Below are 13,032 nucleotides of genomic sequence, written 5' to 3'. Positions count from 1 at the left end.
TACTGCAGCCTCAACCTCCTGGGCTCAGGCAATCCTCCCATGTCAGTCCCCCAAGGTGCTGGGACCATAGGCACAAACCACCATGTCCAGCTAATATTTTTTTTGTATCAGTTTTGTAGTGACGTGGTCTATGTTGCTCAAGTTGGTCTTGAACGCCTGGACTCAAGCAATCTTCCCACCTCAGTCTCCCAAAATGCTAGGATTACAGGCGTTGAGCCACTGCACCTAGGCAAGGATTCTTTTTGGACAGGAGAGCAGAGTGACTGAGATCATGAACTCTGGAGTCTAATCAGCCCAGGTTTGAGTCCTGGCATGGCCACTTGTGAACTGGGTGACCATAGGCAAGCTGCTAAATCTCTCTGAACCTCGTGATCTTGTCCAAAAATGGGGAAAACAGCAATACCTGCTTGATGGAGTGGTGGGAAATGAGATAAATCATGTAAAATGCTTAGCAAGGTGCCACCTACACAGTAGGAACTCAAGAGTGGCAGATGCTATTATCCTCCATTATTAGCATTAGTATTATTATCATTATTATTATCTCCTCACCCAGTGCCAGGCTTTAACAAATGCTCCCCTGCCTACCAGCTCCCAGAGGAATTCTGCACATCCTACTTCCAACATTCTAGGTGGCCCCTACTTAACCCTACCCTTTCTCCTTGCTCTCAACAGCCTCAGCCTGGAGTATTTTCTGCTGAAAGGGGCAACAGGCTCACTCTCTACTTTGTTTCCACCAAGACACAGGTCCCTAATCAGACCCAGAAGCCGACCTTAAATTAGACTGAGTGACTTCAGCTCCTTACACAGCTTCCTTCTTCAGTCAAGATCATGAGGGTGATCCAGGGACCCTTCCTATGGGCATCCAGAGAAGCCCACATTAAGAAGGCAGTATGAAGTGACCGTGGGTAAAGAACCCAGCCCCTGATCACCTTGAGTAAGTCACAACTTCTTGCAGCCTCCGCATAATTATCTATGAAGGGGAGCTCTTGAGAGTACCCACCTTCTAGGGTCATTGTAAGAATTAACTGACCAGGCACAGTGGCTCATGCCATTAAGCCCAGCACTTTGGGAGGCCAAGGTGGGAAGGTTGCTTGAGTCCAGGAGTTCAAGACTAGCCTGAAGAACACAGCAAGACCTCATCTCTACAAACAATAAAAAAGTTAGCTGGACATGGTGGTGTGTCCCTGAACACCCAGCTACTTGGGAGGCTGAGGTAGGAGGATCACTTGAGCCTGGAAGGTCAAGGCTGTAGTGAGTGTAGTGGTGAGTGCCACTGCACTTACCCTAGGCAACAGAGCAAGATTCAAGAAAAAAAAAAAAGGAATTAACTGAATGCTACTTTAAGGCAATGACGGATATACCCAGTAAATGAGATTCTCTTGTAATTTTTTTTTTTTTTTTTTTGAGACACAGTCTCACTCTGTCACCCAGGCTGGAGTGCATTGGTGTGATCTCGGCTCACTGCAGCCTTCGCCTCCTGGGTTCAAGTGATTCTCCTGCCTCAGCCTCCTGAGTAGCTGGGACTACAGGCAGGTGCCACCATGCCCAGCTAATTTTTTTGTATTTTTATTAGAGAAGAAGTTTCACCATGTTGGTCAGGCTGGTCTCAAACTCCTGGCCTCAGGTGATACTCCCACCTTGGCCTCCCATAGTACTGGGATTACAGGCATGAACCACCACACTCAGCCTCCCTTGTGATTTTAAACATCATTTCTTTGTTTCTGAAAAGTCAAAGAGTTTATGAAAAACTCCTAGCACCTAAGGAACCAGGATTTGGCATAACCTCAAATAATTAATAAACAGGGAGGCCAGGCACAGGGGCTCATGCCTGCAATCCCAGCACTTTGGGAGGCTAGCAGGCAGATCACCTGAGGTCAGGAGTTCAAGACCAGCCTGGCCAACACGGTGAAACGATGTATCTGCTAAAAATGCAAAAATTAGCCAGGTGTGGTGGTGAGCGTCTGTAATCCCAGTTACTCAGGAGGCTGAGGCAGGAGAATCGCTTGAACCTGGGAGATGGTAGTTGTAGTGAGCAGAGATCGCGCCACTGCATGCTAGCCTGGGCAACAAGAGCTAAACTCCATCTCAAAAAAAATATTTTTAATTAAAAAATAAAACATAAACAGGGGAAGTAGGCCATCATATCTTGCCTGAACTACTCACCATTTCCTATTCCAAACTTAATTCCCCACATCCCATCTAATCTTCACTCTGCCACTCAAATTATCATGGTCATCCTCAAGTGTATTTATACCATTCCTATCACCTCTCCACCTACCACAAAGCCCAAACTCCTTGCAAGACACTCAAGGCCCATCAAATTCTTATCCCAACTTACCTTTCCAGCCTTTATCTCCCAAAATATACCTCCACACTCAATCTCTCATTATACTTACATGAAGCTTTTTGTGAGCCAATCACTCAGAATTCCTCATTCATTCCTCAGTAGTCTAATTATATACTGCATTTATGGATAATGATTGGGTCTTATATCTGCCCTCTCCACTAGATCCAAAAGGAAGAATCTGTTAACCAATAAATGAATAAATAATTGTAGTGGGCTGGGTGCAGTGGCTCACGCCTGTAATCCCAACATTTTGGGAGGCCAAGGCAGGTGGATTACCTGAGGTCATGAGTTCAAGACAAGCCCGGCCAACATGGTGAAACTGCATCTCTACTAAAAATACAAAAATTAACCAGGTGTGGTGGTGGGCGCCTGTAATCCCAGCTACTCAGGAGGCTTAGGCAGGAGAATTGCTTAAACCCGGGAGGCAGAGGTTGTAGTGAGCCAAGATCACACCATTGCACTCCAGCCTGGGCAACAAGAATGAAACCCTGTCTCAAAATAAATTAATAAATAAATAAATGTAGTGAATGTCTATAATTTTACGTTGCCTTGGCATCCATTTGGAACATAGCTTTAACTTTCTAAGGCCAGAGGCATGTCAAACCCTTGACAGTTTCAGTTCTCTACCTCCTTCCAGTTCCTCAATGTGATTGATCCAGAAATCTGCCTTAGACAATGCCCCCTGGTGACCACCCCACTATGGGACAGCTACCTACAACGTACTTTAATCACCCCACCGACCTGCACACCCAGCATGGTCTGTGCAGATATACCACAGTGATCACCCCTCAGTCACTGCATGACTCCACAGAACTCACGCCTGCTTATTGTAAACCCACCAATTAGAACTCCCCATGAGAAATCTGCCTGGCTTAACACTCTGGACCCCAAAAAAGGCTTTGGTGCACAGGTCTCCTCTCTTGATCTCTCTCTCCTCGCTCCCACCCACCTGCTGGTTGAACTCCCTGCTGCCTCCAGGCTTCCCATTTGCCCTCGTGGGCACTCATTTCTCCAGTGGATCTGTCAGGGAAGGCTTCTGTTATTTCGTGTGTTTTGTTGCACTGCCTGTGTCTGCATGTCACTTGACCAACACTCCTGAAGCCAATTTCTATCTTGGTCAGGTCTCTCTTAGAGAGTGACTATCTTAGGCCAGGAGCGGTGGCTCATGTCTGTAATCCCAGCACTTTGAGAGGCTGAGGCGGGTGGATCACTTGAGGTCAGGAGTTCAAGACCAGCCTAACCAACATGGAGAAACCCCATCTCTACTAAAAATACAAAATTAGCTGGGCGTGGTGGCACACGCCTGTGATCCCAGTTACTCGGGATGCCGAGGCAGGAGAACTGCCTGAACCCCAGAGGCGGAGGTTGCGGTGAGCCAAGATCATACCATCACACTCCAGCCTGGGCAACAAGAGTGAAACTCCATCTCAAAAAATAAAATAAAAATATAAAAATTAGCTGGACATGGTGGTGTATGGCTGTAATCCCAGCTCCTCAGGAGGCTAAGGCAGGAGAATCACTTGAACCCGGGAGGTGGAGGTTGCAGTGAGCCGAGATCACACCACTGTACTCCAACCTGGGGTGACAGAGCAAGACTCTGTCTCAAAAAGAAAAAAAAAAAAAAGAGAGAGAGAGAGTGGCTATCTCAGGCTGGGTGCAGTGGCTCATGCCTATAATCCCAACACTTTGGGAGGCTGAGACGGGTGGATCATTTGAGGTCAGGAGTTCGAGATCAGCCTGGACAACATGGTGAAACACCATCTCTACTAAAAATATAAAAATTAGCTGGGTGTGATGGCATGCACTTGTAGTCCCAGCTACTCAGGAGGCCGAGGCACGAGAATCGCTTGAACCCAGGACGAGGTTGCAGTGAGCTGAGACCATGCCACTGCACTCCAGCCTGGGTGACAGTGAGACTCTGCCAAAAAAAAAAAAAAAAAAAAAAAAGGGGCTATCTGGGTGGGAATAACCTGGACACAGGTCAGATGAGCCACAGGGCATCTGCCAGTTTAAACAAGTTTACTGTGGGAGAGACACCTAGGCATGAGACAGACACAGGCATTAGGCTGTCCAGCAGGATAAAGAAGTACTCCACGAAAGGCACACTGTAAAAGTCCACGACCAAAGCCCTTGGATTCCAGGCAGGGCAGAGCTAGATCTCTCCGGAGAGAGACCTCAATACCAAATTAAAAGCAAATACAACAATAATACCACTGATAACTGAAACCACCTTCACAAAAGTATGACAGTAAGAAAAACCTGCCATAGCTGACTCCATCGTTTCTGACGTCCAACCTGTCCTAGGTCACTCCTGGGTGCAGACCAAGCTAACTTTGGGAGGAATCTAGTTTAGGAGTTAATTTGAAAGCAAGGATGATAACCATCCCTCCCTAAAACTAATCCCTCTTGCTCAGAGACCTAAAGCCACCTTTGTAAAACTCATGCGGCCAGGTGCAGTGAGTGGCTTACACCTGTAATCCCAACACTTTGGGAGGCTGATCGCTTGAGCTCAGGTGTTCAGACCAGCCTGGGCAACATAGTGAGACCTCATCTCTCAAACTCCTGACCTCAAGCAATCTGCCCACCTCAGCTTCCCAGAGTGCTGGGATTATAGATGTGAGCCACTGCACCCAGCAACAAGACCTCATCCCTAAAAAAAGAAAAAAAAAAAGCCATAAGAATAGAGTTATGGGAGGAACCAGAACTCTGCTAAAATGTAGCATAGTTTCTATAATTCCTTACTGCTCAGGAGTCATATGATCAGAGGTCACAAGGTTTGTGACTTTCCTAATTGTTCCCATAGAATGTATAGACAGCACTATTGTAGAACCTAAGATTGGGAGGTTTTTTGAGATTTTTTTCAGAATGAGCTCCCTGGACAAGGTCTTACATGGTCTAACTCTCAATTTCCTCTAGGGTCTCAGGCCCTGCCACTTTCCCCTTCATTCATTCCACTCCAAACACACTGGCCTCTGTGCCATTCCTCAAACATGCCAGGCGTATTCTGACCTCCCAGAGCTTTTGCATTTGCTGTTCTCTGTCTAGAACAGAGGATGACAAATATTTTTCTATAAAGAGCCATATAAGAATAATTTTGGGGCCAGGCATGGTGGCTCACGTCTGTAATCATAGCACTTTGGGAGGTCAAGGCAGGTGGATCACTTGAGGTTAGGAGTTTGAGACCAGCCTGGGCAACATGATGAAGCCCTGTCTCTACTAAAAATACAAAAATTAGCCAAGCGTGGTGGCGGGTGCCTGTAATCCCAGCTACTCAGGAGGCTGAGGCAGGAGAATCACTTAAACCCAGGAGGCAGAGGTTGCGGTGAGCCGAGATCATGCCACTGCACTCCAGCCTGGGCAACAGAGCAAGACTCTGTCTCAAAAAAAAAAAAAGGGGTCATTTTTGCCTTTGCATTATTTTTTTTTTGAGACAGAGTTTCACTCTTGTTGCCCAGGCTGGAGTGGTGCAATGGCACGATCTCGGGCTCACTGCAACCTCCGCCTCCAGGGTTCAAGCGATTCTCCTGCCTCAGCCTCCCAAGTAGCTGGGATTACAGGCATGCGCCACCACGTCTGGCTAATTTTGTATTTTTAGTAGAGACAGGGTTTCTCCATGTTGGTCAGGCTGATCTCAAACTCCCGACTGTCAGGTGATCCGCCCACCCCGGCCTCCCAAAGTTCTGGGATGACAGTCATGAGCCCCAGCGCCCGGCCTTGGTTTTGCATTCTGTAACATCTCTGACACAACCACTCAACTCTGCATTGTGGCACAAAGCAACCACAAAGAATGTATAAAGTAATAGGTGTGGCCAGAATTGACCCTCAGGCTGTCATTTGCCAAACCCTGGCCTAGCACATAGTGGGGGCTCCAAAAGCATTTACTGAACGAATGAATCAATGAACGGATAAACTATACCCAGTGAGGCCTGAGGCCTGTGCAGAGCAAGGAACAATGCAGGTCCCCAGGTGAAAACCACATGCCCTGGGCTGACAATTCATCACCAACACCCCATCCCACCCCAACACCACCTTTCAGCCCCTGCCTCCTCTGAACCCCCTCTTCCTGTCCCCTGCATGCAACGAGGCCACCCCTACCCTTGAGACCACCTCTGGGTGGGAAGTGACAGCAAAGCAGACACAACGCTCAAAACCCTGTTTTCGTGCAAATGTCCTCAGTAATAAAAGAGATGGAAATTGAAATACATAAAATAGATGATACAGGAGCCAAATGGCATCTAAATAGACTGGAGCTGGAGTTTTCCATAAGGTGTCCCTGAGTCTTTAACATGCAAATGAGTTGCTTCCCTCGGGGTATTTTAAAAGACCCTGTCAGGCGTGAAATATGTCTGTCAATGAAAAACACCTTTCATTATTAAACCCTTTGTTAATGAATCACCTGCCCTGCTCTGCTTACTCGCCTTTTTGACTTTCACCTGAGTCACTTCTCCTAACAGTACATACCTTACAGGGGATCTGAGGTCACCAAAACCCTTAAACCTAATCACTAGATAATAACACTAGCAATAACTAGCCTTTATATTAAAATAGAGCCCTTTACACTCAACTCATTAGATATTCCACACAATCCAGTGAGAAGAGACAAATACTATTACCATCCCCAGGTATAAATGAGGAAACCAAGGAGCAGAGAGGGCGCGCGATTTGTCCCAGGTGGCTCAGCTAGTAAAATGGCTAAGAGCTTGAGCAGAGCCTTCCCACTCATTCCAAGTATTCAGCCCTTCTCTTTATGACAGGTAACCTGATAGGAACACCTGGACCCCTGTTCACTAACGTTATTACTGCTGTTCTCAAGGAGATGCAATTGTTGCCGTGGGCAGAGACCATGATTTCTGACCCAGTGCCAGGCATGCAGGAGGTACTGTTTGGAGCCCCCAAAATCAAGATCAACCAATGCCTATATGTCACAAGATCAACGAATGCCTCCCACTAGAAACAAGCCATTTCAGTCTATCAAATGTTTAGGAGAGCTGCAAAGCTGACATGGCTATTTTATTGTCAAATCAATGACAACAATGGAATCTATCTCGCTGGACCACAGGAAACACCCCAGTGGGTTATGAAAAGAAGCAACAGGAGAGCCTGGGACGTACAAATGGGAAGTTGATGGTCACACGAAATGTTCATCCCCTCAACAGAACTAAATGGGAAACCAAGCACTTACTGATCATTGGAGTCAACGAGTGGCTAGGCGTTTTCAGTTTCCATCCATTGGCAGCCCTCTCCCTATGCCACATTTCAGGACTAAAGGCCTGGATCACCTCTCCCTGTTTGGTGCACAAATGAGAATTACCACAGAGAAAAGGCACTTGGGTCTCTAGTTCCATGAAAAGTGACCATGGCCTCCTTCCATTTCTTAGAGAGACTATTAGATCAAGGAGTATTATTTCTTCTAGTCTGCCCCCAAACTGAAAAAAGACCCAAAAAAACCCTTGAAGAGAGTGATCGGGTCTTCAGAAGAACCTGGTACCTGATATGGATAGAAAGCACACAAAGTGGATGATACCATCATGCCTCAAGTCTGGAAAGACGCCAAAGACACCAAGTCCATAGCAAGGGACTGTGTGAAGTTGGCCTGAGCAGGTTTACAGTCTGCTCTCCCTAAGATAGTAATGTAGTCCAGTGCAGGAACCAAATTTTAATCAAACTCCCTTTCCTAGTATTTGATGCCCAAGCACTCAAGGTCCTTAAATCAATGTTGATTAAATAAAGGAATCCCGGGAGGCTGAGACAGGAGAATTGCTTGAACCTGGGAGGCGGAGGTTGCAGTGAGCCAAGATCATGCCACTACACTCCAGCCTGGGTGACAGAGCAAGACGCCGTCTCAAAAAATAAAAATAAAATAAAGGAATCCCTGACTGATGCCAAGGTCCCAGAGTAGACAACAAAAATAAGTCTCACCCAGGCAAGGAATAGAAATTCTCCATTCAGTCCATCCTAGAGAAGGCAGACTGAGGGAGAACAGAGCAAAGCCAGATGCAAAGAGCAAGCAGCAGGTAAGAGAAGAGAGCGAGCTTCCAACAGGAGAGCTACAGTGCCAAGCACTTATTAGCTCATGCAACTCACACAACTAGATTCCAAGATGCATGCTATTAGTTTCAATCTATGGATAAGGAAGTGGTGTTTTAGAAAAGGTAGAAAACTTAGCCAAGGAGCTGGTAAGTGATGGAGCCACAACTTGAATCCTGTATGACTATTCCCACCAAGAGAGCAAAAAGTACACAAGAACAAGCAGCTTGCTGGGCCCTGAAATAGGCCACTGGAGTCCCTGCAACATGGAAACCTTAACCCAGGAGGCGTATTTAGTGAGCTACCCTGGTGAAGAAATGGATGGCTGACCCAACTAATTTTTTTTTTTTTTTGAGACAGAGTCTTGCTCAGTTGCCCAGGCTGGAATGTAGTGATGCAATCTCGGCTCACTGCAGCCTCTGTCTCCCGGGTTCAAGCTATTCTCCTCCTCAGCCTCCCAAATAGCTGGGACTACAGGCACACACCTCTACGCCCAGCTAATTTTTTTGTATTTTTAGTAGAGATGGGGTTTCACCATGTTGGCCAGGCTGGTATTGAACTCCTGACCTCAAGTGATTTGCCCACCTCAGCCTCCCAAAGTACTGGGATTACAGGCGTGAGCCACCACGCCCGGCACCAGACCCGGCCCCAACTAATATTTTATAGGTCCTTTATCTGACAAGAAAATGACTGTATATCAGAAAGTAAGAAGATGCACACTCTCCTAGTACAGATCAAATCACACATCCCTGAGGCCAGTTGAGAAATGGCCAAGCAAAGAATGACCCAATAAGGTAGAATACAATGTAACCAGGAAAAATGACAAGTATAGACTACATTCAAATCTGTATATAAATTAATATGGAGGGAATTAACAGCGTAAAAGTAATACGCACATATTTACAATCACCAAAAAGGTAAAACTGGCAAATACAGAAAGACCCATAACCAGGTGTGAAGAGATAGTGCTTTAAGTTCACAGGATTTTTTTCCTATAAACCAGTGGTACTCAACGTATGGTCCCCAGACCAACAGCAACTGCATCACTTAGGTACATGCTAGAAACACCAATTCTTGGTCCTCATACCAGACTTACAGAATCAGAAACTTTAGGGATGGGGTCCAGTATTGTGTGTTGTTACAAGATCTCCAGGCGACTCTGGTGCATGCTAAAGTTTGAGAACCACTGTAGTAAGAAAATTATTTTATTTATTTTCCTTTTTTTTTTTTTAAATACAGACAGGGGTCTCGCTATATTGCCCAGCCTAGTGTTGAACTCCTGGCCTCAAGCAATCCTCCCATCTTGGCCTCCCAAAGTGCTGGGATTACAGGCATCAGCCACCACACCCAGCCCCACTTATTAAATAAAACATATGAAGACACAGATAAAGTTTAATTCACTTCAACTCTGCAAATATTTCTTGAGCACCCACTAAGTGCCAAGTATCATGGAGGTAGTTAATAAATACTTGTTGAATGACTTTCTTGTTAGGAGAAAGTAAAGGCCACTTAACCCTGGGAGAGGGCTGTTCTAGGTGTCCTATCTAAAGGTTGCTCTCCACACACACTGGCTGCTGTTAGCACATATCTACAGTGTGATCCGGAAGCCCAGGGCCCTGCAAGATGCTGGAGATAAGCAGCGGTCTGGGGCACGTCGCAAGGCGGAGTGGAGGGCCAGGATAAGTGCATCGCCGCCTGCTCTTCCCCAGACCACCCTCCAGCTCCAGCTGCTTCTGCCTCGGAACTCACAGGGCCACCAGGGGGTGAAGGCGTCTGGGTGAGCCACCTCCTGCCCTCCTCCAGCTCTGCCCACTCGGATGCCTGCAAGACTGAAGTGGACAGGCCACATGAAAGCCCACTGGTGTGCCAAGCTGGAGATGTCACTGCAGGGGGGCGGGGCAGTGCGAGTCACGTGGCCGCGCGCCGGGCCCAGGTGACAAGGTCATGGGGCTGTCCCTCCCGGCGCCCAGGGCGGCTGCACAGCCGGAGCAGAAGCCCCTTCCCGGCGTGTCCACACCGGTTCCCTCGCGCTCCACGCGCGGTGCGGCCCTGCCAGCCTCATAGGCCCGAGCTCTGCGCCGGTCTCCGGCGAGCTGCCCCTACTCACCCCGAGGGAAGCAGAGCCGCGGCGCCCGGCTTCCCGCCGCAACCCGGTAGCTGGGAATTAGCTGGGAACCGTGCCGGGACAGCCACCTGACTGCGCTTGGTGAAGCCGAGGCGCGCGCGGCCTGCCGGGACTTGTAGTTCCTGGTTCCCCACGCCGCGATCCAGCGGCAGCACTGTGGAGGCAGCCCAGGGGTCTCGGGCCCTTACTCCATCAGGTGGCCCTGTTGCTTTGCCAGGGCGACGGACTTGGAATCTTACTGAAATATTTTCTTCAAGACATTCTAACTAGGTCCTAGGTTCGTGTTTAATAAATGATGGAGTGGATTTGTAGATTTTTTTTTTTTTTTGAGACCAAGTCTCACTCTGTCGCCCAAGTAGTACAGCTTATTTTTGTATTTCTATTAGAGAGGGGGGTTTCGCCATTTTGCTCAGGCTGGTCTTGAACTCCTGAACTCAGGCAATCCACCTGCCCCAGCCTCCCAAAGTGCTGGGATTACAAGCCTGAGCCACCGCACCCGGCCGTAGATTTTAAGTAAGATATTTTAACTAGTAGGTGAAGAAGAAATTTACTGACAATTGATGAATGATAAGAATACGCTGGTGGGACGCGGTGGCTGACGCCTGTAATCCCAGCAGGCCAAAGCGAGATCACCGGAGGTCGGGAGTTTGAGACCAACCTGACCAATATGGAGAAACCCCGTCTCTACCAATAATAACAAAAATTAGCCAGGCATAGTGGCGCTTGCCTGTAATCCCAGCTATTCGGGAGGCTGAGGCACTAGAATCGCTTGAACCGGGAGGCGGAAGTTGTGATGAGCTGAGATCACCCCATTGCACTCCAGCCTGGGCAACAGGAGCGAAACTCGGTCTCAAAAAAATAATAATAATGCTGGCTGGGCACGATGCTGTAGCTCACACCAGTAATCCCAGCACTTTGGGAGGCTGAGGCTGGCGGATCACTTGAGGTTAGGGGTTGGAGACCAGCCAGGCCAACATAGTGAAACCCTATTTCTACTAAAAATAGAAAAATTAAGCCAGGTGCGGTGACTCATTCCTGTAATCCCAGCACTTTGGGAGGCCAAGGCGGTGGATCACTTGAGGCCAGAAGTTTGAGACCAGCCTGGCCCACATGGTAAAACCTGTTGGTACTAAAATAAAATTTAAAAAAAAAAAAAAAGTAGGCTGGCGTGGTGGTGTACGTCTGGAATACCAGCTACTCAGGAAGCTGAGGCGGGAGAATCCCTCGAACCCGGGAGGCGGAGGTTGCAGTGAGCCCAGATCACACCACTGCACTCCAGCCTGGGCGACAGAGTGAGTGTCTGTCTCAAAAAAAAAAAAAGAAAGAAAGAAAGAAAAGAAAAGAAAATTAGCCAGGCATAGTGGCGGGCACCTGTTATCCCAACTACTGGGGAGGCTGAGGCAGGAGAATCGCTTGAACCCGGGAGGCGGAGATTGCAGTGAGCTGAGTTTGGGCCACTGAACTCCAGCCTGGGTGACAGTGAGACTTCGTCTAAAAACAACAACAACAACAACAAAACCCACCACTTTAGGGCAAAGCATGGCCAAAACACTCTTGAAGAAGAAAAATGTGTTTTAAGGACTCACCCTTCCATATCAACATTTTTATAAAGCTATACAAATTAAGACCATGTGATATTGGAATAGGGAAAAGCAGAGGAGGAAATGGAACCGCCTACAGAGCCCACAAACAGATGCAGACATCTATGAAATGAGGTATGGCTGGAATGGTAGTTCAATGAGGGAAGATAGAGTATTCAGTTCATGATCTAGAACAACCAGTTATCTGTTGGATCCCCTATGCAAAAACTAATTCAAGGTAGATTAAAGACTTATAGGGGAAATTAAAGCATTTTAAAATTACAACTTTTTTTTCTTCTTACTATCATTCCCCAAAATTACAACTTTTAAAAGAAAACAGCCTTATGATCTCAGGGTAGGGTTTATTAAGTGCCATAAGCACGAACTGTAAAGAAAAGTTTGATATGTTTAAACTACATTAAATTTAAGCACTTGTCTTTATTGAAAGGCAGCATAGGCTGAGCACAGCATCTTATCCCTGTAACCACGACACTTTGGGAGGCCAAGGCAGGAGAATTGCTTGAAGCCGGGAGTTAGAGACCAGCCTGAGCAACATAGCCAGACCCTATGAGACTACAAAAAATTTAAAAATTAGCTGGGCATGGTGGCACATGCCTGTAGTCCCAGCTACTCTGGAGACCAAGGGACGGAGGATCTCTTGAGCCCAGGAGTTCGAGGCTGCAGTGAGTTATGATGGATCTTACCACTGCACTCCAGCCTGGGCAACAGAGAGAGAGCTAAACCCAGTCACTAAAAAAGAAAAAAAAAGATAATTGCAGCAGCACAGAGGTAGCAGTAGTATAGAGTTAAATAACAGCCCCCACCATCTAAAGTTTGCAATGTATAGGCATTAAGATAAGAAGATTAATAACTTCCAAATAATGTGAGAAGTGTTTAAAATTGAGGTATGAACAAAGTGGCTTAGGAACAGAAAAACAGGGGGCATTAGGCCA

At 47.2% G+C, this 13,032-nt stretch overlaps 1 protein-coding gene across 2 annotated transcripts in view; it reads right to left on the bottom strand.

Annotated features, from left to right (window-relative positions):
- The window catches only part of ADCK1 (aarF domain containing kinase 1), a 130,763-nt gene extending 120,197 nt beyond the window's left edge, over positions 1-10,566 (bottom strand). The window contains exons 1-2 of one of the 2 annotated variants that reach the window (XM_017880657.1): positions 10,482-10,563; positions 7,530-7,632 (exon numbers count right to left, since the gene is read on the bottom strand). The gene's annotated coding sequence lies outside the window, so the exon portion shown is untranslated. Of the gene's footprint in view, positions 1-7,529; positions 7,633-10,481 lie in introns of both variants that reach the window. The other variant, XM_017880656.1, reaches the window with a different exon arrangement.
- Positions 10,567-13,032: the final 2,466 nt, after the last annotated feature.

This window comes from Rhinopithecus bieti, unplaced genomic scaffold (genome assembly GCF_001698545.2).
Source record: "Rhinopithecus bieti isolate Rb0 unplaced genomic scaffold, ASM169854v2 scaffold_11380, whole genome shotgun sequence".
Lineage (NCBI taxonomy): Eukaryota > Metazoa > Chordata > Mammalia > Primates > Cercopithecidae > Rhinopithecus > Rhinopithecus bieti.
This window is presented reverse-complemented; position numbering and strand designations above follow the sequence as displayed.